Source organism: Bos grunniens, chromosome 11 (assembly GCF_055505025.1).
Source record: "Bos grunniens cultivar Pamir isolate PY7600 chromosome 11, Bosgru_T2T1.0, whole genome shotgun sequence".
In the NCBI taxonomy this organism is placed as follows: Eukaryota; Metazoa; Chordata; class Mammalia; order Artiodactyla; family Bovidae; genus Bos; species Bos grunniens.
Window position 1 is genome coordinate 13,373,117 of NC_141175.1, and position 23,731 is coordinate 13,396,847.

At 44.4% G+C, this 23,731-nt stretch overlaps 1 protein-coding gene across 18 annotated transcripts in view; it reads left to right on the plus strand.

Moving 5' to 3' along the window:
• The window catches only part of STRBP (spermatid perinuclear RNA binding protein), a 199,131-nt gene that overhangs the window by 11,063 nt on the left and 164,337 nt on the right, over positions 1-23,731 (plus strand). For 9 of the 18 annotated variants that reach the window (XR_015136366.1, XM_086325340.1, XM_086325332.1 and 6 more), the window contains exon 1: positions 15,764-15,909. The exons of 5 other annotated variants lie outside the window; for them this stretch is intronic. The gene's annotated coding sequence lies outside the window, so the exon portion shown is untranslated. Of the gene's footprint in view, positions 1-15,763; positions 15,910-18,931; positions 19,064-19,673; positions 19,759-23,731 lie in introns of those variants that run through there. 4 more of the 18 variants (XM_086325333.1, XM_086325344.1, XM_086325334.1 and 1 more) reach the window with 2 other exon arrangements.

Here is a 23,731-nt window from a genome sequence, read left to right on the forward strand (position 1 = left end):
GGTTATGTTGCTTGCCCAAGTGGCAGAGCAGGAAACAAACTGGGAGCTGTCTGACCCCCACAAGGCGTCCCTGTTTTAACGTTTAAGACAAATAGTATATAAAATACAAATGACATAGCAGGCACTCAAATAATATATAAAATACCAATGACATAGCAGGCACTCAACACATAGAAGCGAGTAGTAATCACGGTGATGATGATGAAGATGTGTTTTGCTGAGGGTTGAAGCAGCATTAAATTCCTGAAAAATCCCACACTGCTAGTGATCTTTTTTAGAACAAAGGCTTCTTTCCTTTCTGTGCTTGTGATAGCCAGACCAGACTCAAAGCCCAGCCACCACTTTTAAGCCTTGTGGTTCTGAATGCCCTAACCAATATGAGCACCATTTTCTTACCTATAATGTGAGGATAATAATAGCCCTGCCCAGTTCTTCAAAAGGCTAAATGTAGAGTTACCATATGACCCCAGTAATTCCACTCCCAGGTGTTTACCCAAGACAAATGAAAACAGAGATCCACAAAAAAATTGTACATGAATCTTCTCAGCAGTGTTATTCATCATTTTTACTTGTTATTTGACTGCATCTGGTCTTGGCGGTGGCACGCGGGATCGTTGCTGTGTCACGTGACCTCTGTCGTTTCGGTGTATGGATTCTCTAGTTGTGGGATGTGGGCTCGGTAGTTGCAGCAGACACTCTCTGAAGCACAGGGGCTCAGTACTTGTGGCACACGGATTTAGTTTCTCTGTGGCATGTGGGATCCTAGTACCCCAACCAGGGCTTGAACTTGCAGTCCTTGCATTGCAAGGCAGATTCCTAACCACTGGACCACCACGGAAGTCCCGAAGCAGTGTTATTCTTAAGGATGGAAAAGTGGAAACAGTTCAGATCTCTATCAGCTGATAACTGGATTAAAAAAAATGCAGTATGTCCATACAGTGGATGGATTGTACATACATACAATGGATTCATCAATAAAAGGGAGTGAAGTATTAATACATGCTGCAGTGAGGATGATCCTTGAAGACACTGTACTCGGTGAAGGAAGCCAGTCGGCCAGTCGAAGAGATCACATAGTGTGATGCCACTGATATGAAATGTCCAGAATAGGCAGATCCATAGAGACAGAGAGTGGACTAGTGGTTGCCAGAAAGAAGAATGGAGAATGACTGCTAATGGGTATGGGATTTCCTTTTGGGGTGAAGAAAATGTCCTGGAATGAGATCGTGGTGATGGGTATACCACTTTAGGAATATACTAAAAACCACTGAATTGTACACTTTAAAAGAAGGAATTTTGTGGCATGTAAATTATATCTCAATTAAAAAACACAACTCGATCTCACGGCGAGGGAGGGTGGAGGGTTGTGATGTTTAAAGGAGATAACAGAGCGCGCCTTGTAGCCTGCCTTTTTAAAATGCTAGCTACTGTGATTACTGTTCTTATTCCTAAATGATAGGTATTATTTAGTTCCTTAACCTGCTTTTAGTTCCTTAACCTCCTCAGGGCTTGACTGCTCACCGACAAGCAGGAGTGATATTCCTTTAATTAGTTAGGGTTTCTTAGTCACAGATACCTACTCTGGCTCATGAGTATAAAGGGAATTTATTGGAAGGCTGTAATGTGGATGACTTTGAGGCAAGGACAAAGAGCTAGGCTTAGAAAGAAAAGGCCCAAGGACAGAATCTAAAGAAGAGTACAACAGAGGAGCGATGGAGTTACTGGGGAAGCCTGGAGCTCCGGAGTCAGGCTGTCTGGGTTTGAATCTAGCTCTGCCCAGAAGGGCTGTGTGGCCTTGCTCTGTTGGCTCAGTTTGTTCAGCTGCTAGACAGGGAAGAGAGGAGGGTTATCAGGCCTCCTTTGTAAGATCCTTGTGAGGGTTCAGTGAATTAATGTCCATCAACACTTATCTTAGTACCTTGTACTGTAAACACTCAATAAATATTACTGTTATTGACAGGGCCTTATTACTGGGATGATTCAACTTGACACAGTTTTTCTGACCATGCCTCACTCTGTTCAAGGTTCAGATCCCTAGAAAAGGTGATGGGTCTAACTCAGGTCACTCACCTATTCCTTGACCAGGCAGGGATGGGAAATCTTAATTGACAGCCCTGCCAAAACTGCAGGCTATGGGACAAAAAAAAGGAAAGTGAAGTCGCTCAGTCATGTCTGACTCTTTGTGACCCCATGGACTATGGCTCCTCCGTCCAGGGGATTTTCCAGGCAAGGGTACTGGAGTGGGTTGCCATTTCCTTCTCCAGAGGATCTTCCTGACCCAGGGATCGAACCCAGCTCTCCCACACTGCAGGCGGATGCTTTACCATCTGAGCCACCAGGGAAGCCTTAAGGGACACAGGCGATACCCAAAGGAAAAGCCTGAAGAAAGAGGAGCGGGGCTTAGCAGCAAAACCAACCCAAGCCCCCAGCAAATACTCTCAGATGTTAGGAAGATCAGAGATAATATGAGCAAAGTTCTGGCACATTGTGGGCTCTTAGTTACTGGGATTCTTCTCAGTTGATGACTGTTCTCTACCTGGAAGTTCTGGATTTTTCATTACCATTGAAATATAATTTGAGGACAGATGGTAAAGGCATTTGCACTTTATTCTATGAAACAAGCAGGGAGGACCATCTCCTGAAAACCCCACAGCACACTCAGAATCCCCTGGACTGTGGTCCATAAGCCTCCCAGCTGTGTTACCCCCAGGCAATTACTAAGCATCTTCAGCCCTGTTTCCCTGTGCATAAAAGGTGCGCACATCTTGGGTCACTGTGGGGTTTAAATGAGATAGTATTTGCAAAATACTTAGAACAGTATCTGGCCCAAAGGAAATGATCAAAAAACCATAGCAATGATTTATTTATGAAACATAGTTAAAAACTCTGCCTCACCAGATTGGTGGGAGAATCAGTTGGGATCAAAGAAGCTGTAGCACTTGCACTGTGCCACGTCGCAGAAAGGGACTTCCTTGATTGTGATCACCACAGGCAATGAGACACACCCTTAATCTAATTACAGGCTTTTTGGGTGAAGCAAAATAACGTTAAGTGTACATATTAGTGATGAGATGGAGCCTGATTTCAGAAATATTAAACTATGAAAAGGGTGTGTCTTAGAGTGGAAGAAATAAAGTATTGATAATTCAATGTTTCAAATAATTAAAGAATGTTCTCATAGAGTCTGTTACCAGTTTCCCAAAACTTAGAACACAATATTGCTTACTTAATGCTAAAAGAGCGCTGAGCATAATTTAATCTTTCCTTGAAGCTTCTGAATTTCCTTGAAGGCAAGATCAGCAATTTTAAAATACACTTTTAGATCCTCTAACTCAATGATTCTCAATCCTGACTACACATTAGTATCCCCCGGGGAGCTTTTAAAAAATACCGTTGCCCAGGTTCCATTTCAAACCAATTAAATCTCTGAGTCTCTGAGGGAGGAGCCTGAGCACTGGAATTTTTCGAAGCTCCCCAAGTAATTCTGATGCACAGAGTCTGAGAACTGCTCTTCCCAGCAGAGGTTGCCACTGTGTTTGGAGATGAGGTTGAAGAGGTCTGTAGAGGCTGGATCTCGGAGGGTTTCATACAACACAACACAGGCTCAGTGTTACTCTGTAAGATGGCGAGTTACTGAAGACTTAACAAAATTGTTCATCTGGTGTGAATTCAAGTTAGAATGGCCACTCTGGGGACCTGTGGGGATGACCTGGAGTTAAGACAAGAGGAGGAGGACCTAGAGGAGAGGCCACTGCAACTATGCAGATTCTATGATTATCTGTTACAGCGTAACAAAACAGCTCCCAAATCTCCTGGCTTTAAGCAATGATTTGTTATTTCTTCTGATTCTGTGGATTGGCCGCGCAGTTCTGCAGACCTCACTGGTACCCCCTCACACAGCGGCCTTCAGTTGGTGGACTGGTTGGGAGCCAGGCTGGCTGGAGCAGTCGCACTTCTCTCCAGATGGTCTTTCATCCTTGACTTCTTCTCAGCATGGTGCTCTGGGGGCAGTGTTCTAAGAGAGTGGAGACAGAAACTGCAAGATGTCTTAAGGCCTAGCCTTGGCAGTTGTACACTAACCCTTCTGCTTGATTCCACCAGCCAAAGCAACGTACAAGGCCAGCCTGGATTCAAGGGGTGGGGAGAGAGGCTCCACCTTTTGGTAGGAGGCAAGGCAAAGTCACGTTGCAAAGGGGTGTGCATGTGATAGGAGGAATTTGTAGACTTATTTCACAGTCTACCACACAGATGGAAAATGCTGAAGCCTGGCCTAGGGCAGGGCAGTAAAAAGAAGTGAATGCATTCATTCAGTCAGTCAGGTGGCTAGCCATTCATTCAATAAGAATTGATTGAACACTTCCTGTATGTCCGGCTCTGTGTGTGTTAGTTGCTCAGTTGTGTCTGACTCTTTGCGACCCCATGGACTCTAGCCCACCAGGCTCCTCTTCTGTGGGATTCTCCAGGCAAGAATACTAGAGTGGGTTGCCATACCCTCCTCCAGGGGATCTTCCCGACCCAGGGATTGAACCCCTGTCTCTTGCATTGCAGGTGGATGGATTCTTTACCATCTGAGCCACCAGGGGCATTGAAGGGGATAAAGCTGTAGCTGATGATGAGCAAGTACTACTCTCATGGAACTTGCTAGCTCGGGGCAGGGGAGATAGGCATTAAAAGGCAAATCAATATACTATGGTTCAATGTGGAATTGAAAAGTGCTATGAAGAAACATAAAGTAGGATAAGGAATGAGAGAGAACTATTTTCGATGGGGTGGTCCAGAAAGCCCCTTTGAATAAGTAACATCTGAGCAGAAATCTGAAGGGAGTGAGAGAGTAAACCATGCAGATGTTTGGAGGTTGGGAGGAGACCAGCAAGTGCAAAGGCTCTGAGACAGGAGCGTTCTTCATCTGTTTGAGAAAAGGAGTCCCATGTGGCTGGGACACAGTGAGCAAGGGAGGGATTGAGAGACGAGGTGGGAGAGGCCAGTAGGGGGTCAGGACTGTGAGACTTTGTAGGACATGATGAATTTTTGGAAAGGGAGAGCCTTTGGCATCTTATATAAGAGCATAATCTTTTGTTTCCAAAGGCTGATACTAGCTGCTGCGTTGAAAAGATTGAAATCTGGGAGACCAGTTAAGAGGCTATTGCTTGGACAACATTTGTAGTGGAGAAAGTGGGGAATAAACATCAGATTCCAGGTACATTTTGAAGGCAGAGTCGATAGACTTTCCTGAACTGTTGGATATGAGGTGAGGGAGGAGAAAATAAAGTCGTAAGCTTTCGGCTTTAGCAGCTCAGTCAATCGTCGTGCCATTTAGTTTGCTGAGATGCGGGGTCCCTGGTGAAGAAATAGATGAGTTGGGGGGAAAGCACAAGTTTGGTTTTATGTATTTATTTATTATTCAGTATAATGGCTTTACAATGTTGTGTCAGTTTGTGCCCTACAACAACAGGAATCAGTAGAAATATACATGTATCCCCTCCCTCTTGAGCCTCCCTCCCACCCCTCTAGGTCATCACAGAGCATCGAGCTGAGCTCCCTGTGCTACAGCTGCTTCCCACCAGCTAGCTATTTTACACATAGCAGTGTGTATATTTCAGTGCTGCTCTCCCAGTTCATCGCCCCCTGCTCCCCCCTCATGTCCACACATATCTGTTCTCTATGTAACATGTTTGATTTTAGATATGTGAAGCTTGAGATGCTTTTTAGATGTCCAAGACACAGGCAGTTAGCCACTGAGTCTGGAGTCCAGGCTGGGGTTGCAGATGGCAATCTGAGCAGTCTTCAGGGCTATGTCAGATCTTGAGATTGGAATGGATCACTTATGGAGTAGGTGTGATAGTGAGGAGGTCTGAAGATCCAGCCCTGGGGCACTCCAATCCCAACAGAAGAAGGATTAAGGGAAAGGATGCAGCCCTACAGGGACTGAGAAGGAGTGGCCAGTGAGGTGGAAAAATAAGGAGGGCTCGTGGAGTCCTGGAAGAAAGATTTCCCAGAAAGTCCTGGAAGCCCTTGAAGAAAGATTTTCCAGAAAAGAGCAGAACAGTGGTCTCGGATGCTGCTGAGGCTTGGCAGAGTCACAGTGCCAAGGCAGTGGGGAAGAGGCAGGGAGTGGGGTGCATTAGACAGGAGCTAAACTGAGGCAGAGAAAGAACTAACCACTGGGATTCAACAACATGAAAGACACAGATGACCTCGATAAGATTAAGTGGAGCAGAGTACAGTGGGGTGAGGATAGAATAGGATAATTGCAGAGAAAGTCGTGTGTGTGTGTGTGTGTGTGTGTGTGTGTGTGTGCATGTGTGTGTGTTTAGTTGTGAAAAAGTGGAATATTTGTATCTTGGTGGAATAGTTTGCCAGAAAGGGAAAATTATCAATGATGCAGGCATGAAAGGGGGTCAATTGCAGAAACAAAGAGCACGTGATCCGGTGGACAAGGGCAGCAGCAGGCCTCAGGTAGCAGCAAGCACAATTCTTCCTTTGTATCCAGAGTGAGGGCAGAGCTTGGAAAGGGCTCCGAGGCAGGTAGATTGAAAGATCTGGTGTTTGGAGGGTGTGGAGAGTCAGGAGGCATTTGGAAAGTAGAACAAGGAATGAAAGCTGTGACCTCAGGATGGAAGGCGGCTCCCAGCAAGACCATCTCTTATCAACAACCTCTCCCAACACCCCGCCTGCGCCCGGCCTGGCGCCAGGCAGAGGGGCTCTCTGATGAGTCACTGGGTGCCTCTGCCGGGGAGATGCTGAGGAGTTCACAGCCTAAGAAGGGAGACAGACCTGTAAACCGACAACTTCAATACAATGTGCTAATAATAAAGACCCGTTCAAAGTGTTTTGAGAACAAAGAGGGAGGGAGTAACTCTGCCTGGAGGGGTCAGAGAAGGCTTCTCAGAGGTGAAATTTAAATGAGGCTGCAAGGAGGACTGGAATATTATCAGGCTGGCTGAGGGGAGGAAGGTCATTCAAGGTGGAAGGAACATCATGTGAAAGCTGCTTTCACAGGATGGGCAAGATCCTTCTACTGCTTCTCTCCCTGCTCCACCTGTCTGTCTCTTTTCTTCCTACCGCTCCCTCCCCGCCGCCCCCCCCACCCAACCCCTCACCCCAAGCTGTTGTCTCTCAGGCTTTCTTGGTTCAAGAGGAAATTTTTCTTTTTTGGAAAGTTTAATAAACTTCCGTTCAGCCTGTACTGAGTCATGACAAAGGTGTGTTTCACACTTAAACAAACGTCTCAGATGTTATTTTTTGTACTTGAAGAACAAGCTATTTTTAAAGAAATCCAAACTCACTGGGATTCAGCAAGGACGATTTCTGTGACCTCTTTTTAAGAAGTGAGCCTTTGAAAGGAGCATAGTGACCAGCGGTGGCAGCATAAGAGGACCTCCTGGCAGTTCTTTCCTTTAAATGTTTCAGTGAGCTTCACCTTACTAAGGCTTGCATTTTATCTTGGCTATCTGGTCTTCTGGAAAACTTTCAGGGAGTATGCAATAATTATCCAGTAACAGAATGAGTGGAGATGAGGCCTCCACTCTTAGAGGTAGACCAAGATAATAGTGGGGAGAAGGGGAGGATGGAGAGAATAGGCTGGATTTGAGAGAAATTTATTTTTATTTTTTCGCCAAACGCTGCAGCATGTGGGATCTTAGTTCTCTTCCCTCCAACCCCGCCCCCCACCCAAGGATCAAACCCACAGCCATTGCCGTCTTAACCCCTGGACTACCAGGGAAGTCCCTTGAGAGAAGTTTAAACAGAGGCAAGGCCATTTCCCACAGTGGCGCTGTACTAATCTCGTATGGGTGGCTTGTCTTTGCCATCAGTTCTTCCCTCCTGAGCATATGTAACACTCCTCGATGGAGTCTGTATCTCCACCCACTTGGGTCTGGTCGGGCCTGTGACTACCGTGATCCACTGAACCCAGGGACGATGACGCTGGGCCAGTTGTAGGACTAGCTTTAAGAGCTACTGTTGTGAGAATCTTAAGACGTACAAAGAGGCTGCATATAAGTAGTCCAGTTCACATTGCAGTTGAGCTCCCCAGCTAAGAGCATGAGTGAACCATCTTGGATGTTCAGCCCCACAGACCACTTCAGCTGAGTTCAGCCCCAACTGACCTCTGACTGCAACTTCATAAGGGACCCCAAGTGAGAAGCACTCAGTGAAGCCCAGCCAACCTATCAGACCATGAGAGATAATAATTACTCTGTTTTATTCCAAGATAGACATTTTAAAACAACAATGCTAGTATCATTCCTAACAAATAAGATTATTGAGAGAAATTCAAGATCTCTTTGTTACTGCTTTTTCCCCTTTATGCTTAGAATATATCTCATTGAAGATGTATGGTCAAAAAGTGCTTTCTTTTAAGGTCAATTGGGGTAATTTTTTTTTTTTCCTGTGGGCATGTTATCAACCTCATATAAAGTTATGTTCATGTTTTGACTTGTTTTTCATATTAGGGATTATTTAAAAATTTATATGACTTAATGATTTAAATATTTACATAAATTATTTATGGGATTTCAAAGTCAAAGCTATTTAACAAGGCTCATTTAGAGAAGCCTCACTTCCAATATTTTTCCTTCTACTCTGTTCTCTTTCTCCCCCATAGAACTCCTTTTAAAGCTTGGTTTCTCAACCTTGGCACCACTATTTTGGGCTGGATTATCCTTTGTTATGGGGGGAAAGAGAGCTATTCTGTGTATTGTAAGATATTTAGCATCATCCTTGGATCCTCCCCACTAGATGCCAGTTGTTATAAAAACCAAAAAAAAAAAAAAGCCTCCAGACATTGCTGAATGTTCTAGAAGAGGGGTTGAGGGGATGAGGAAGGAATTACACCTAGTTAAGAGTCACTGTTTTAAGGAAAATGATTTCTTGCTGGCTTGAATATTTGACCCCTAGTCTAAAATATCTGCATTTTATGTTAAACCCATCATTTTAGGCAACCCCTTTGGACCAACATGAGCACTAAATTTAGGGCATCAGGAATCACTCATAAGATGGCTGTCCCAGTCATCCAAAATATGCTTATATTATTATTATTTGTAGGTTATAAGATACATAATTTAGAAACTTCTCTTAGAACTTTTGGACCCTAAAAGTGTGTGCACCCAGAGATCCAGACACTGCAGTGCTTTCCCTAGTTTGCAAAGTACCGGGGTTGGGTGATTTCTTAGGGCATTCCTGATGTCTGAAAGTAATCTTATCCTAAAAGTCAAGAAACTTGCTTTTCAAACTGGAGTGGACAGCACAGTGATTGAAAACACCAAGTTGAATCCCAGGTCTTTAGCTTGTCAGCTCTGTGCCTTAGTACAAGTTACATACCTTCCTGGAGCCTTAAATTAAAATGAAAATTAAAATCCTACTTTATAGGATTGTTATGAGGATTAAAGACATGATGTGGAGTTCCTTGGCTGTCCCATGGTTGAAGACTCCACATTTTCATTAAAAGGGGTGTGGGTTTGAATCCCTAGTTAGGGAACTATGATCCTGAGTGCCAAAAAAAAAAAAAGACAATGCATGTTAAGTGCATAATGTACTGCCTAGAATATAATAAGTGCTTAATAAATGTTGGCTGTTAGTGTAATTACCGTCAGGGCTAGGTGGTGGTGTGCCAGGGACTATTCAGAGCCACTTGATAGATGAGGAGTATCTTCTAGAGTGAATTTCTTCTTGAAGAGTTGGAAAAATGGGTTTAAATTTTTTTTTAACTCTTTATTTACTTTCATTTTTGGTCCCACTGGGTCTTCACTGTTTGCACAGGCTTTCTCTAATTGCTGCAAATGGGGGCTGCTTTCTAGTTGCAGCGCACGGGCTTCTCATTCCAGTGGCTTCTCTTGTTTCGGAGCTCAGGCTCTAGGCGCGTGGGTTTCAGTAGTCTCAGCATTTGGGCTCAGTAGTTGTGGTGCACAGGCTTAGTTGCTCCACGGCGTGTGGAATCTTCCCGGACCAGGGATCAAACCCACGTTCCCAGCATTGGCAGATTCCTATCCACTGTGCCACCAGGGAAGTCCCAGGCTTTGAATTTTTCTCCTAAAGGGAAGTAATTTAAAACATTATTTTCATGTTAAACATGGGAATAAAAGGTGAGATGTGTATGAATTTAAAAGATAAAAGGTGAGACTTCAAAGAAATGTTATGCTTGAGGTGGACGAATTTGGGCTTTATCCTCAGACCTCCTGTGAGAGAACTTTGGTGGAAAGTGTCAGCAGTCGATCTGTGCTGTTTTGCATCTTTAACTGATAGAAGTATCAGGGATATTAGAAGTCCTTCTGGAAAGTGGGGGCTTTCTGACCTGGAATTCCTGGTATTTTCTTGTCTTTTTTGAGGTTTGTTAGGGCTGGGAAAGTCTGCTGGGCATACATTCAATAAATATTTAAGTGCCTACTCTATGCCAGGCACTATTCTAAGGCATACAAAGAGAACAAATCAAAGAAATATTCTGCCCACGTGAAACCTTCAGTCTACTGGTCATTCAATATCAATAACTATCATAGCCTCAATGAGAGAACTGAAATGGGGAACAGGAGGGGCAATAGGTTCAGGGTTTCGGGGAAGAGATCCAGCACTTATGAACAGTTTCATAGCTTGTATGAGTCCAAATAGATATCCTGAATAGGCTGTTGAATGAGAGTCTAGAGCCATAGTTCTCACCTGGAGCTTTTATTTTTAATCTTTTTTTTTTTATTAAGTTGATATGTTGCATTTTCATTTTTCTTCAGTTCAAGAAATTTTAACTTTTTTTGGCCTCGTGGCATGTGGGGTCTGAGTTCCCTGACCAGGGATTGAACCTGGGCCCCCTGCAGTGGAAGCGTGGAGTACTAACCATTGGAACGCCAGAGAATTTACTCACTTGGAGCTTTTAGACATTTGTGATGGAGTTTTGGTAGTCATAATGGCATTTATCACAGGGAAGTGAAGAATGCTAGATATCCTGCAATGTATGGACAATTAGGCATCATGATTTTTTGAATGTCACACTGGGCATTTACATAGGTGAAAGTCCTGTGTACAATTATCTAAGCCTAATGACTAACTCCCTTTTTTCAAACAAAGACAAAGTACATTCTAGCATGATTTTAATATTCCAGGGAGGCAAATACTATGCAAAGTGAATGAAGATTACACCTTTTTGTGTTCAGACTCTACCAAGGGTTATTCACCATTTTAGAAAATCATGTTAGCAACCACAATTTTGCTGTGATGTTCAAGTCTCCTCCAGTTGGCATCTGAAGCTGTTGGTTTTGGGTCAATGGTTCTCAAACAGCAAGGTGCATGTGATCACCTGGGGATCTTGTTTCTTTTCTTCTTTTTCTTTAAAGAATAGAAGAGACTGTTTGGAAAACAGTGGAAAGAATCCAGGAGAGAAGAAGAGGCTGACCACGACAGAGGCACATTAAGGGGTGAAGTTCCTTAGAGGGTAGGTAAGGAGGGCATCCAGGCACAGGGGAAGGACCTGGTCTTGGTGAGAAGAGCTAGTTTTTGTACAAAGAGGGGAGGATGAGAGAATGGCTGGAGCTACATGTAGATTTAGAAAGATGATGGCACAAAGTTGAGGGATGTCCCATCCCCTAGGTCCCACCCGTCACTTAGGTCAGACTGGCCACCTTTATGTTTACAGCTTCTTTCTACAGTGGCCTAGGGTTGGGGGAGGGGTGGGGAAACAATTGGAACACCAGACTGACTTATACCTCTCAGGGCAAGTACTTTGGAAACCAGGAAATATACTGGAATAAGAGAAAACAGAAACAGACTCACAGACATAGAAAACAAACTTTTGGTTACCAAAGGGGAGGGGAGGGGGTGGTAAATTAGGAGTATGGGATTAACAGATGCACACTGCCACATATAAAATAGATAAATAACAAGGGTTTACTATACAGCACAGGGATCTATATTTAATATCTTGTAATAAGTTATAGGAGATCCAACCAGGCCATTCTGAAGGAGATCAGCCCTGGGATTTCTTTGGAAGGAATGATGCTAAAGCTGAAACTCCAGTACTTTGGCCACCTCATGCGAAGAGTTGACTCCTTGGAAAAGACTCTGATGCTGGGAGGGATTGGGGGCAGGAGGAGAAGGGGATGACAGAGGATGAGATGGCTGGATGGCATCACTGACTCGATGGACGTGAGTCTGAGTGAACTCTGGGAGTTGGTGATGGACAGGGAGGCCTGGAGTGCTGCGATTCATGGGGTCGCAGAGTCGGACACGACTGAGCGACTGATCTAATCTAATCTAATCTAGTAAATTATAGTGGGAAATAATTTTAAAAAGAATATGAACGTATATATAAATCACTTTTATGTATATATAAAACTAAATTTATATATATATATAAGACTAAATCACATATATATATATATATATATATATATAAAACTAAATTGAAAAAGCAAGAGCGTTCCAGAAAAACATCTACTTCTGCTTTATTGACTTCACCAAAGCCTTTGACTGTGTGGATCACAACAAACTGTGGAAAATTCTGAAAGAGATGGGAATACCAGACCACCTTACCTGCCTCCTGAGAGAGCTGTATGCAGGTCAAGAAGCAACAGATAGAACTGGACATGGAACAACAGACTGGTTCAAAATTGGGAAAGGAATACGTCAAGGCTGTATATTGTCACCCTGCTTATTTAACTTACATGCAGAGTACACCATGGGAAATGCCACGCTGAATGAATCACAAGCTAGAATCAAGATTGCCAGGATAAATATCAACAACCTCAGATAATGCAGATGATACCACTCTAATGGCAGAAAGCAAAAAGGAACTAAAGAGCCTTTAGTTGAAGATGAGGGTGAAAGAAGAGAGTGAAAAAGCTGGCTTAAAACTCAACATTAAAAAAACTAAGATCATGGCATCTGATCCCAACACTTCATGGCAAATAGATGGTGTAACAATGGAAACTGAGAGACTTTATTTTTTTGGGTTCCAAAATCACTGCAGATGGTGACTGCAGCCATGAAATTAAAAGATGCTTGCTCCTTGGAAGAAAAGCTATGAGCAACCTAGACAGCATATTAAAAAGCAGAGACATTACTTTGCCAACAAAGGTCCGTGTAGACAATGGTTTATCCAGTAGTCATGTATGGATGTGAGAGTTGGACCATAAAGAAAGCTGAGGGCTAAAGAATTGATGCTTTTGAACTGTGGTGTTAGAAGACTCTTGAGAGTCCCTTGGACTGCAAGGAGATCAAACCAGTTAATCCTAAAGGAAATCAGGCCTGAATATTCTTTGGAAGGACTGACGCTGAGGCTGAAACTCCAGTACTTTGGCCACCTGATGCTAAGAACTGACTCATTGGAAAAGACCCTGATGCTGGAAAGATTGAGGGCAGGAGGAGAAGGGGATACCAGAGGATGAGATGGTTGGATGGCATCACCAACTTGATGGACATGAGTTTGAGCAAGCTCAAGGAGTTGGTGATGGACAGGGAGGTCTGGTGTGCTGCTGTCCATGGGGTCTCAAAGAGTTGGGCATGACTGAGTGACTGAACTGAACTGAAATCACTTTACTGTACACCTAAAACTAACACAATATTGTAAATCAGTTATACTTAAGTTAAAAAAGATATTGGAGGGAATTCCTTGGCGGTCCAATGGTTAGGATTCCTTGCTTCCACTGCTAAGGCAGTTTGATCCCTGGTCAGGGAATTAAGATCCCACCATGCTGCCCCTTGTGCCCGCCCCCCCCCCAAAAAAAGATACTGAAATAAGAGATACTATTGAATACTTAATGCTGTCCAGTCCTCCATTTAAGAACATTTTTACATTTTATCAAGTACCAAGCATCATACTTAGTGCTTGAGATATATTTCTCATTGGATCCTTACAACAACCATATTCTGTATGCAATATTATTATCTCACTTGATAGATAAGTAAGACCCAGGGAGACTGATTTTCCAAGGTCACACAGCTAGTATACCCTGAACCCAGATTTTTTCACTGCAGCTTGTCCCTCCTTCCCCTAGCAGACTCATGTTCTTCCTAAAAAGCCTAGCTTTAATGATCTCATCTCATGTGTTCCCTATCCCACCCAGGTAGAGAGATGACTCTGTCTTCTAGGTGCATATAGTCCAGGAAGGCAACAGACAGCAAAAAAAAAAAAAAATACAGTCTAGTGCTATAAGAATTCATCATTTCATGAGGCTGTTGTGCCAAGTGGAGGGAGTTTAGAGAGTGCCTTGGAGGCAGCTAAGGAGTTCTGGGGCGAATACATTCTGAGATGGCTGATAAGAACGCCAAGGAGTTTTTTAGGAGCATAAATAAAGGTATGGTGGTTGGGGGTGGGGAGAGGGTGTTGAAAATGATTTGGGGCCTAGCACCTGGCTCAGGAGGCTCAGAAGTGCCATACTATGTCAACTACAGTTCTTAAGTTCAATGTGACTGGAGGGTCAAGTTGGCCTAAAGGAGGAGGGAAAGTAAAGGGCACTTAAACTTAAGGTCAGATCACTCAAGCTTTTTAAGTTGATTTAGAGTGTTTACACTTTATTCTGTGAATGAAGCAAAGTGTTAAAATGTTTGGGCCTAGTATGTTTAAAAGGTGGAAGGGCCCCCGATGGGGCTGCTGTGGGAGATCCCTGCTGTACCCCCAGCTCTCCAAGCCTTGGCACTGAGTGGTCAGGTCGTCTCCACTCTAGGCTTGAAATTCCTTTAGGGCAGGTAATTTCCTATCTCATTCACCTGCGCATCCCAGCCCCCTAGCACAGGACCTGTCATGCAGGAGGAACTCAGATAGAGGTCCGACATCGCTGGCAGAATGCTGGGTGCCAAGAAGGTGCCAGCTAGTGACTAAATAGCAAATCTTCCTTTCTTCCTCAGCAGTGCCGGGCCAGGGTTCAGCCAAAATCTGACCTAACTCTAAGGAGGTCAGAGAAGCCCTGGCCCCCAGCTCAGTCCCAGGGAGGTCCCTGAGGGGTGGGAGGAGAGGAGGTTGTTGACTAAAATGCAACTTCTGCTCAGTACCTGCAATGTGCTAGAAGAATTTGCACCTACAGTCTTTTCACCTATTGTCTCTCTCTCTTTTTTTTTTCTTCCATCCCTCCAACGGCTCCTAAATCAGAATTACTGTCCCAGTTTCCCGGACCAGGAAACTGAGGATCAGAGTGGTTCTGTAATTTGGTCAAGGTCACACAGCTGGTTGGTGCTGGCGGGGTGGAGGCTGTGTTTCAACCTTTTAACTAGTCAAAGCTCATTAACTTCCCCCTCCTCCACCTGGGGAGGCGTTACGGCACCTACTCCATTTGCGTAGCCGCTGGGGTCGGGGGTACAGCGCTCTGGGGCGCGGGGCGGGAGAGGCCGGCTCGCCCTAGTGGCGACCGGGAGCCGCTCCCAGATTCGGACGTTACGAAGTTTCCGTGGATTTCGCTCGCCTCCCTTCCGCAGCTCGTCCCCGCTCCGCAGCACTTACGCCGCTAGCGCAGCAGGGCTCAGGTGCTGCCGCAGGCGGGGGCCTGCCTCCGGGAGGGAGGCAGCGACGCAGTTTACGTAAGCGTCTCCTCGCAGGTGCATGCGGCCGCCACAGTGTGTGCTCCTTGCGCGCTCCCAGGTGCGCAGTTGGCGCAGGCGGCGGCGCGGCACGGCGGCGGCGGGCGCTGGCCGGCGCTCTCAGGTGCGGCAGAGCGCGCGTGGAGGGGGCGCGCGACGAGTGAGGGGGCGGGCTTTCCGTTCCCCGGCAGCCGTGGGGCCCGCCCCCTGGCCCGGCCAATGGGCGCGCTCGGCAGCGTCACGTGCTCGCCGCCGCCGCCGCCGCCGAAGCGGAGACCGGAGCCGCGAGCGCCACCAGGGCAGCAGCCGCCGCAGCCGCCGCCGCTGGGCTGAGGAGCCGGAGACGCAGGCTGACGAGGTGGCGGCGGCGGCGGAGCGGGAGCAGGGACCGGGCGCGGGCAGAGCGCGGCGGTGCGGGTAGGCTGCGGCGGAGGGGCAGGCGCCTGCGCGGCGGGCTGTCCCGGGCGGGCGGCGGTTGAGGCGGCGGTTGAGGCGGTTGGCGGTGCCGGCCCGGGCCCCGCATTGTTTGTTGTGCGTCCTTAGCAGCGGCGGCGGCGGTGGCGGCAGCGGCGGCCGGGGCGGAGAGCAGGGAGCAATCCCGGCCCCCGTGGCTCCGGCATTGTGGCCGCCGCCGCCGCCGCCGCAGTTGCGGTGCCCTGGCTGCTTCGGGCAAGGGCAGCGGGCAGTCTTCCTCACCTTCGTGGAGGGTGGGGGGGGGGGGCAGGGTCCCGGCCCCGAGCGGGGAGAGGGCGTGGGCTGTGTGAGGAGACCCGGCGCTGGGGGCTCTGGGTAGGATGGAGGGTGAAGGGCTCTGGGCAGGTGTTGGAGGACGTTGGGGGCAGGGTCTGGGGGAGAGGCTGCGGGGGGCGGCTGGAGGGTGTGGGCAGATTTGGGTGAGAAGGAAGGGTAGAGGGATCTGGCCCACTGGAGGGTGAGGCCCTTCGGGCAGGTTCAGGAGATCCATGGGGGCCGGAGCGAGTGGGGGCAGCCTGTGGGGGTTCGGGAGGGTGTGAAGGAGGCTTAGGGAGGACAGGGGGCGAGTGTGATGGGATTGGAAGGAATCGAGGGAGGCATGGAAGAGGCGGATGTCCCGGCCGGGGCTGCGTGTGAGGGGCAACGAGTGGGGCCAGATAGCAGGAAGACCGTGGACAAAAATGTGAAGGGAAATGTGGAAGGTGTCCGGCTCGGGGCAGTGTGGCAGGGTGAGCGTGGAAAGAGGTTGTGGGGGTGGGTGGAAGGAGGGTCTCTGGAGTGATGGGGAGGGAAATGGAGAGTGTTCAGGCAGGAGGAACGGAAGGGTAGGCCCAGAGGCTTCAGGAGACCCGGTGAGCGGTGTGAGGACAGGGTCTGTCCAGGAAAGAGGCAGGAGGGTCTGAGGCTGGAGAGATGGGCCCTGCCAGGGAAGAGCATGTGAGAGGAGAAGCAGGTATCTGATCTGGTGAGGCGCTCAGGGGAGAAGAGTAGAGGGCGGGCGATTGGAGCAGGGCCTAAGTTTGAGGGGTTTGGGAGAGAAGTCCTGACGGTAGTGAAGGGTGGTGGGGACGAGAGGAAGTACTGGGGCATTTAGTAGAGATCAGAGTGAGTGAAACGGAGGGTGTTCTCGAAGAAGTATGAATGAAGGTGGGGAGTATCAAGAGGGGGGACTTAAGGGTTGGGGAGACTTGGGAGGGGACCAGTGGAGTGCAGTGTGGAGGGCCAGAGGTGTGTGTGGGGGGAGGGAAATGTTCTTGGAGTGGCAGGTGAGGTGTGAGGACAGATGGAAGTGTTTCTAGGGCAGGACCTGTGGAGGGAAGTTGGGGAGAAGGAAAGAGGGGGGGTGGGTGGTGCGTGCTGAGGGGAGACGAGTAGAGAGGGGTGCAGTAGGGGTAGGTTCAAAGAAGTGTACAGGTCTGTGTACAGTGTGGGAGGGAGAGAAGCATGGGTTTGGGGGCTATGGTAGAAGTGGGTAGGAGGGAACAAAGGGAGTGAAAGGGGGAAGATAGGATATTTTTGGGTAGAGGATGCTGAAAAATGCCTAGTGCCAGCAGTAGTGGGGTAAGGAAAGGGTAAGGTGGGTATGTATGTAGACATGTCTGTGACTAGAACGTGGTAGGTTGGGTTTGGGTTTGGGGTGGTGGTGGGGGAAGTGGGATGCCCAGGTTTAGAGCAGGAAATGACTATTCAGGCTGGAGAGAATTAGGAAAACTGTTGCTTGAAAGAGTGTGGAAGGAGTGGGTGCTGAAGTGTGAGGAAAGCCTGGAAAACTTTGGGTCTTGAGAGACTAAAGGAGCCACCATGTTTTGGGTCAGTGAAAGTATGTGGAAGGGCAGAGTGTAGAATTTGGGGGAAAAAAAACCCTAAAAGGAGAGGATTAAATTATTGCCTTAGAGGAACTGGAGAGTGTGTGAGGGTGTGTGTGGATTCTGGAATGATGTTATGGAAAATGGAGGGCATTAAGCCCTTTACCATATATGAAAGTTCATGCTTCTAGGATCAGAGAGATCAGGAAGCCTTGATTTTAGTTCCAGAACCCAGTGAATGGGGATGGGATAAGGGAGAGCTGAGCACACACTCCCTGGTTGGAGGAGCTGTGGGTGGAGTCATTCTGGCACATTGGCCTGATGAGTGGGCAAATAGAGGAGCCATGCAGGGTCAAGAGGAGCGCACCTGGAGTGAATAGAAGCAGGACTACAGCAGGTTCAGGGCAGGTTTCTTTGTGAAGATTCTGCAAGAGGGCAGGGCCCAGCGTGTTTGAGGGCTGTGCATCAGAGGGAGGAAAGGATACCTTGGTGCGGTATATCAGATACCTTGGTGCTTTCTGGGTAATAGGGCAGTTTTCAGGCATCTGGGTGATGTAATATCTCAGTCCCATGCTAGAGGCAGACAGAGGTAATGTATTAAATACATCCAGCTTCTAAAAGTGGCAGGAATGGAGCTTTGACTCTTTCAAGGTGGAGATAACAGATCCTCGGTTGTCTCCCGAATAGTTCAAGTAAAATTTATTAATAGAGGCTTTTGGATTTTCTGTTATTTTAATTTGAGTTGGGGAGTGCAGTGTTAGCTTTATTGTGGAAAGACTTTGGGGGTTATGTGTTATGAAGTAACCTTTAGGTGTTTGAACACAGACTTTTCAGCAGGTCTCGTTCAGTGTTCTGTGGCTTGTGTTAGATTCTTTGGGATTTGGAAGGATTAAGGAAACTGCTTTGAGACTGCCTCAGTAAGCAGTGTTTTCTAGAATCTTGGAAAGCGATTTCCTTTTTGACAGTTGAAGGTTCAGTCTTGTCAGATTTTGCAAAAAAAAAAAGAAAATTATTTGATCATGTTGCAGATGTAACTTCAATTATTGCTTTCTGGGCTTCGGGTAGTGTTTAATGTGGTACCTAGTATGATCTCACATGAAAGGTCCTCTTTGGTACCTTGGGAAGCTTTCTGGGTTGATTAGTTTTCTTCTTTTGTCCATTTAGGAAGTATCTAAATTGTTAGTTTGAATAATGCAGCCATTGTGAGTTCAAATAAGTTTGAGTGGAAGTGGGAATCTTGCCTAAACATAATGAGGCTGAACAGAACACCACATTTTAAGTAATCTCTATCTGTAAGTATAAATATTTTAAAAATAAACTGGAAACCAGTCATTTTTAAAATCCAAATTTGAAGTGTATCATGAAAGCCGAAAAATAGTGCTCTAAAGGCATTGCTATAAGATTTTATTTTTGGAGGGCAAAGTTTTTAAAAATATAAATGCCTTTTTTTGAAACTCTTAGCAGTGTTTTGAGATTTGATACATGTATTTAATGTAATTATAATGAACGTGTTTGACCCCTTTGGCTTCCTGGCAGAGAATTTGAGCAGTAGGATATAAGATGAATAGAGTGACCTTTGAAAATTCTTTCCCATTTGACTGTTGTTTTCTCTCTGTATTTTTTAAGTCCATTGTGTTGGTTCATTTAATTGATTTGGAGCAAGCAGTACTTTCTTGTTCAAAATACTCAATTCTGGTTTAGTGTTCTGTTTATATGTATTGTTCCGTGAAGTTCTAAGGTTTGGGATAATTTGTAGGCACTTTAAAATATTATCCTAAGTTTATGAACCAAGGCAAGCAGGTTGTTTAGACTTTGTAGGCTAAATAATTGGGTCTGGTTTTATTTTCACTTGTGACTTGCTGGACAAGATACTTAATCCCTTTGTGCTTGTTTCTCCTCCAGAAACCTGACTCTTTATCTACCTCCCAGGAGAATTGAGATGGTTTATATAAAACAAGTTTAAACCTTTCAGGAAGGTTAGCACTATGTAAGTAGGGGTAATAGCTATTATTTCTTTGACTCTTTATTTCGTGTTAGCCTGGTCAAGTAATAATTTGGCATTAGGTGGGTTAATTTGTAGTGAGAAACTTGGATAGAGATGAAACTTCTGTGAATATTAGAGATATCTGCAAATTGAAGTTTGTTCATCCTTTGCTCTACTGTCTACTAATTTTTCCTGGCTCATTTGTGCAGCTAAGTATTGGTGCTGATTTGAATTCTTGAGTCTGAGCAGAAACTTGTGAGAGACATTCTGAGTTCTAAGTATGAATTTCCAGGGACAGGATGTTTTTTATGTCTCAGAGAATTCGATTTCTAAATCAGAAATAATACATGTAATACATTTCCCTATGGTTTTTTGTAGAAAATTGATTAATTTGGGGTGATTTGAACAGGAAAATGGAGCTATTGCTTCTAGTGGCATTAAGCCTCCTTTTTCAGATTTATTGCATACTTTTTCCTTTTTAAATTTTTAGTTAGCAAATAATTACCGAATCTATTTGACATTTATGCTCTGTTTGTGAGGGAATAATTTTTAAATGCTTCTTAAATGTTTTATTTGGTTTATTAGTTGTAAAAAACCTCCAGATTTTGGTCCTGATTGACATTGCAAAAATGTAAATAGTAAGTTGCTTTATTAGGCATTAATTTGCTTGAGCTTGGTAATATGTGAAGCCCTGACAATAGTCTTTCTATGCTAACTGATCTATTCTTAGTAGTTTACAACCTTTTATAACATTTTGGACACCGTTACCCATCTTACTGCTCTTCTGTTTTCATTTGTTTTGCATGGATCCTTTTATTGGAAAATTGCTTGTTTTTAAAAATTTATTCAGCTGTAGAAAAACTGTTTCTGACAGGTAATTATGAGAGGCTTCATAATTCAGTCTAATTTTAGAAAACTGTTTATTGAGAGATGTATGTTAAACTTATATGTCAGTTAAAACAGAAAGGAATAAAATACTGAGACCAGATTAGTGGTGAGCTGAATACTTAAATGGTTTGAGCCTGAAAGATTTGCAATTCTTTAACTTTTAGGTCATACATTAAATAAAAAGGTGACCAAAGGACCTGATTTGTCACTTTCATGCTTTTTATTTCTTGAGGGTCCTTTAAGTGTATCATTTTTTAAAAAGTTTATTTATTTTTTGTATAAATTTATTTTAATTGGAGGCTGATTACTTTACAATATTGTATTGATTTTGCTGTACATCAACATGAATCCTCCACGGGTGTACACGTGTTCCCCATCCTGAATCCCCCTCCCACCTCCCTCCCCATACCATCCCTCTGGGTCATCCCAGTGCACCAGCCCAGAGCATCCTGTATCATGCATCAAACCTGGACTGGTGATTCATTTCAAAATGATATTATACATGTTTCAATGCCATTCTCCCAAATCATCCCACTCTCGCCCTCTCCCACAGAGTCCAAAAGACTGTTCTATACATCTGTGTCTCTTTTGCTGTCTCACATAAAGGATTATCATTACCATCTTTCTAAATTCAATATATATGCATTAGTATACTGTATTGGTGTTATAAGTTTATTTTTAATTGGAGGAAAGTTGCTTTACAGTGTTGTATTGGTTTTCTGCCTTATAAGTGTATCATTTTTGAGAATTACGATGTCTATCTCAACAATATGTGTGTTGCAGAGTGAATGAAGCAGCTTTAAATTTTAGTTATTTGGTATTCAAATTCTCTTAACTTCTGACATAACTAACAGTATGTAGAACATCGGCTTTCTTTAGTTAACTTTAGCACAACTCGAAAGGGTACAGTTGATTATATCAGTAATAAAATCACAGTTTTGCATTGTGTGACTTCATGGTTCATTTCCATTTGAAAAGTGAGAATTCTGTAGCAGGTTGTGTGATAAATTCTAAGGTCTAAATTTCTGGGTCATGGATAAGATGGAGTTTCTTCCTCCACCTGCAGATTTTCTTGTTCTTTGCAGTTTTCCAGGTGCTGGGAAACACAATATCCAGTTGGTTAGATCAGCATTTTGTTTATGAATTGAATTTAACAGTTAATACTATGGACATAAAGCAGAAAGTAATTGTCCTAAAGACTGTCTAGATTTATTTTAATTTTTTGTGTTGCTTGCCTGTTTTGTCCATTTAAGTCAGCAAACACGTGCTGACTTTTGGCTTAAAGGCATGTTTTGTGCCAGACCTGAGATTTCTTAGTAGGGCTCAATAATATTATTTTCAGTAAAGAACAGATCCTTTCCTAGATAGACTGGTCCTAAACATGGGAATGAAGTCTATAACTGTGGTTACCTATGTTCAGTCAGCCTGCCTGAAAATCAGTATATTTTAAGACAGCTGGGTAGTGGTGACCTGATGAAGTGTTTTGTTTCTGAAAGTTAAGATGAAGGCAGTTCATTCTTAAGATGTTTATAATTCCAGATAAATCTCAAACATTGCATCTAATTATGCAGTGATTAGGCTTCTAGAGCTTAGGCAATCTACATTTTAATCTAATGGAACCATGGGATACTGGGTAGCTCTTAACCCTGGACAGCTCAGGTTTAGTTAGTGAAGCTATTGAACTGGAGGGGAAAGGTGTTGTAGTTTGGTAGTGTAGGTTAGCAGCTAGACAAAATAAGCATTTGGCACTGTAGGTATGCATATTTTTGGTTGTTTTTGATGTAAGCTGTAAATAAGCTTATAATGCCAAAGTTTGCATGGAAGAACAGATACCCATACTAGTGATGAGGCTTTTTAAAAGATAGTATCTTAAAAAATGAGTATTAACCATGATGCTTTCTGATAAGCCAGCTTTGGGGTAAATGTGGAGTTATACAAAACAGGCTTTTGAAATTGGTCAGCATTATTGTTTAGTAGTGTAGTTTATTTTTAGAGCTCAGGGTTCACATACCTGGACTTTGGTCCCTGTGATAGCTGTGTAAGTGAACAGCAGAGTATTACATTTAAAGAAATGGAGGAACCAAGAGTTGACCCTAGAGCAGAGATAGACTTTCAGAGCACTCCTTATGAAGCTGTATATCAAATTCCTGATAGTCCCCACATTTTGCAAGGAAGGTTGATGGCTGAGCAAATTTGAAACCTGCCTCTTTTAGTGTCTTTTTAAGGTCTACTTGGAGTAATGCTTGTCCGTCTTAGGAAGCGCAGGGTCCTAGGATGATGCAGTAGCAGTGAATCTGAGGGAAAAGGCTGGACTTGGGTGGACTCTTTTTACAGGTGGGCACAGAGATGACCCTGTGCAAGCTCAATTGCTGGATCGAGTAGTAGAAGAATGTTTTTGACACAGAAAGGCTTGGCCCAGAGATCTGCTCCTGCTGTTTACTAGTCGTAGATCTCTTTTCTCATGTATAAAATTGGAATAAAACCCCTAATTTACAGAATTATAGTGAGAATTAAAGAAAATAAGAAAATTGTAAGCTCTGAAGCATATGGCATTTTTTTTTTTAAAGGGAAGATTGAGCAGAAATTAAGGACAGGCTTTGAAGTAATGAGCAGTTTGACTTGGAGGTCCTGGATTTTTATTTTTATCATGGGATTTTCAGAGGTACATAAAAAGGAACAGTACAGTGAATGTCCATATACCCATCAGCTAACTTCAACAATTAGCAGCAAGATGCTGCTCTTGTTTCATCAGTCCCTCATTCACAGTTACTATTTGTCATTGTTTTTGCTGGAGTATTTACAGCAAATCTTAGACATCATGTGCTTTTGTCCATAAATACTTCAGTGTGTATTTCTAACAGATCAGAAACTTAAAAAGAACCTCACAAACTATTTTAACCCTCTAAATTAACAATTATTCCTTATCTAATACTCAGAAGGAGCTGAATTTGAAACATAGCTCTACCACTCACCAGCTTTGTGTGTTAATCAAATTACTAGTTCTCTTTGAGCTTCTGGTTCCCTTATCGTAACATAAAGATAATGCTTTATGAAGTTATTTTGACTTAAATGAAATAACATATAAAAT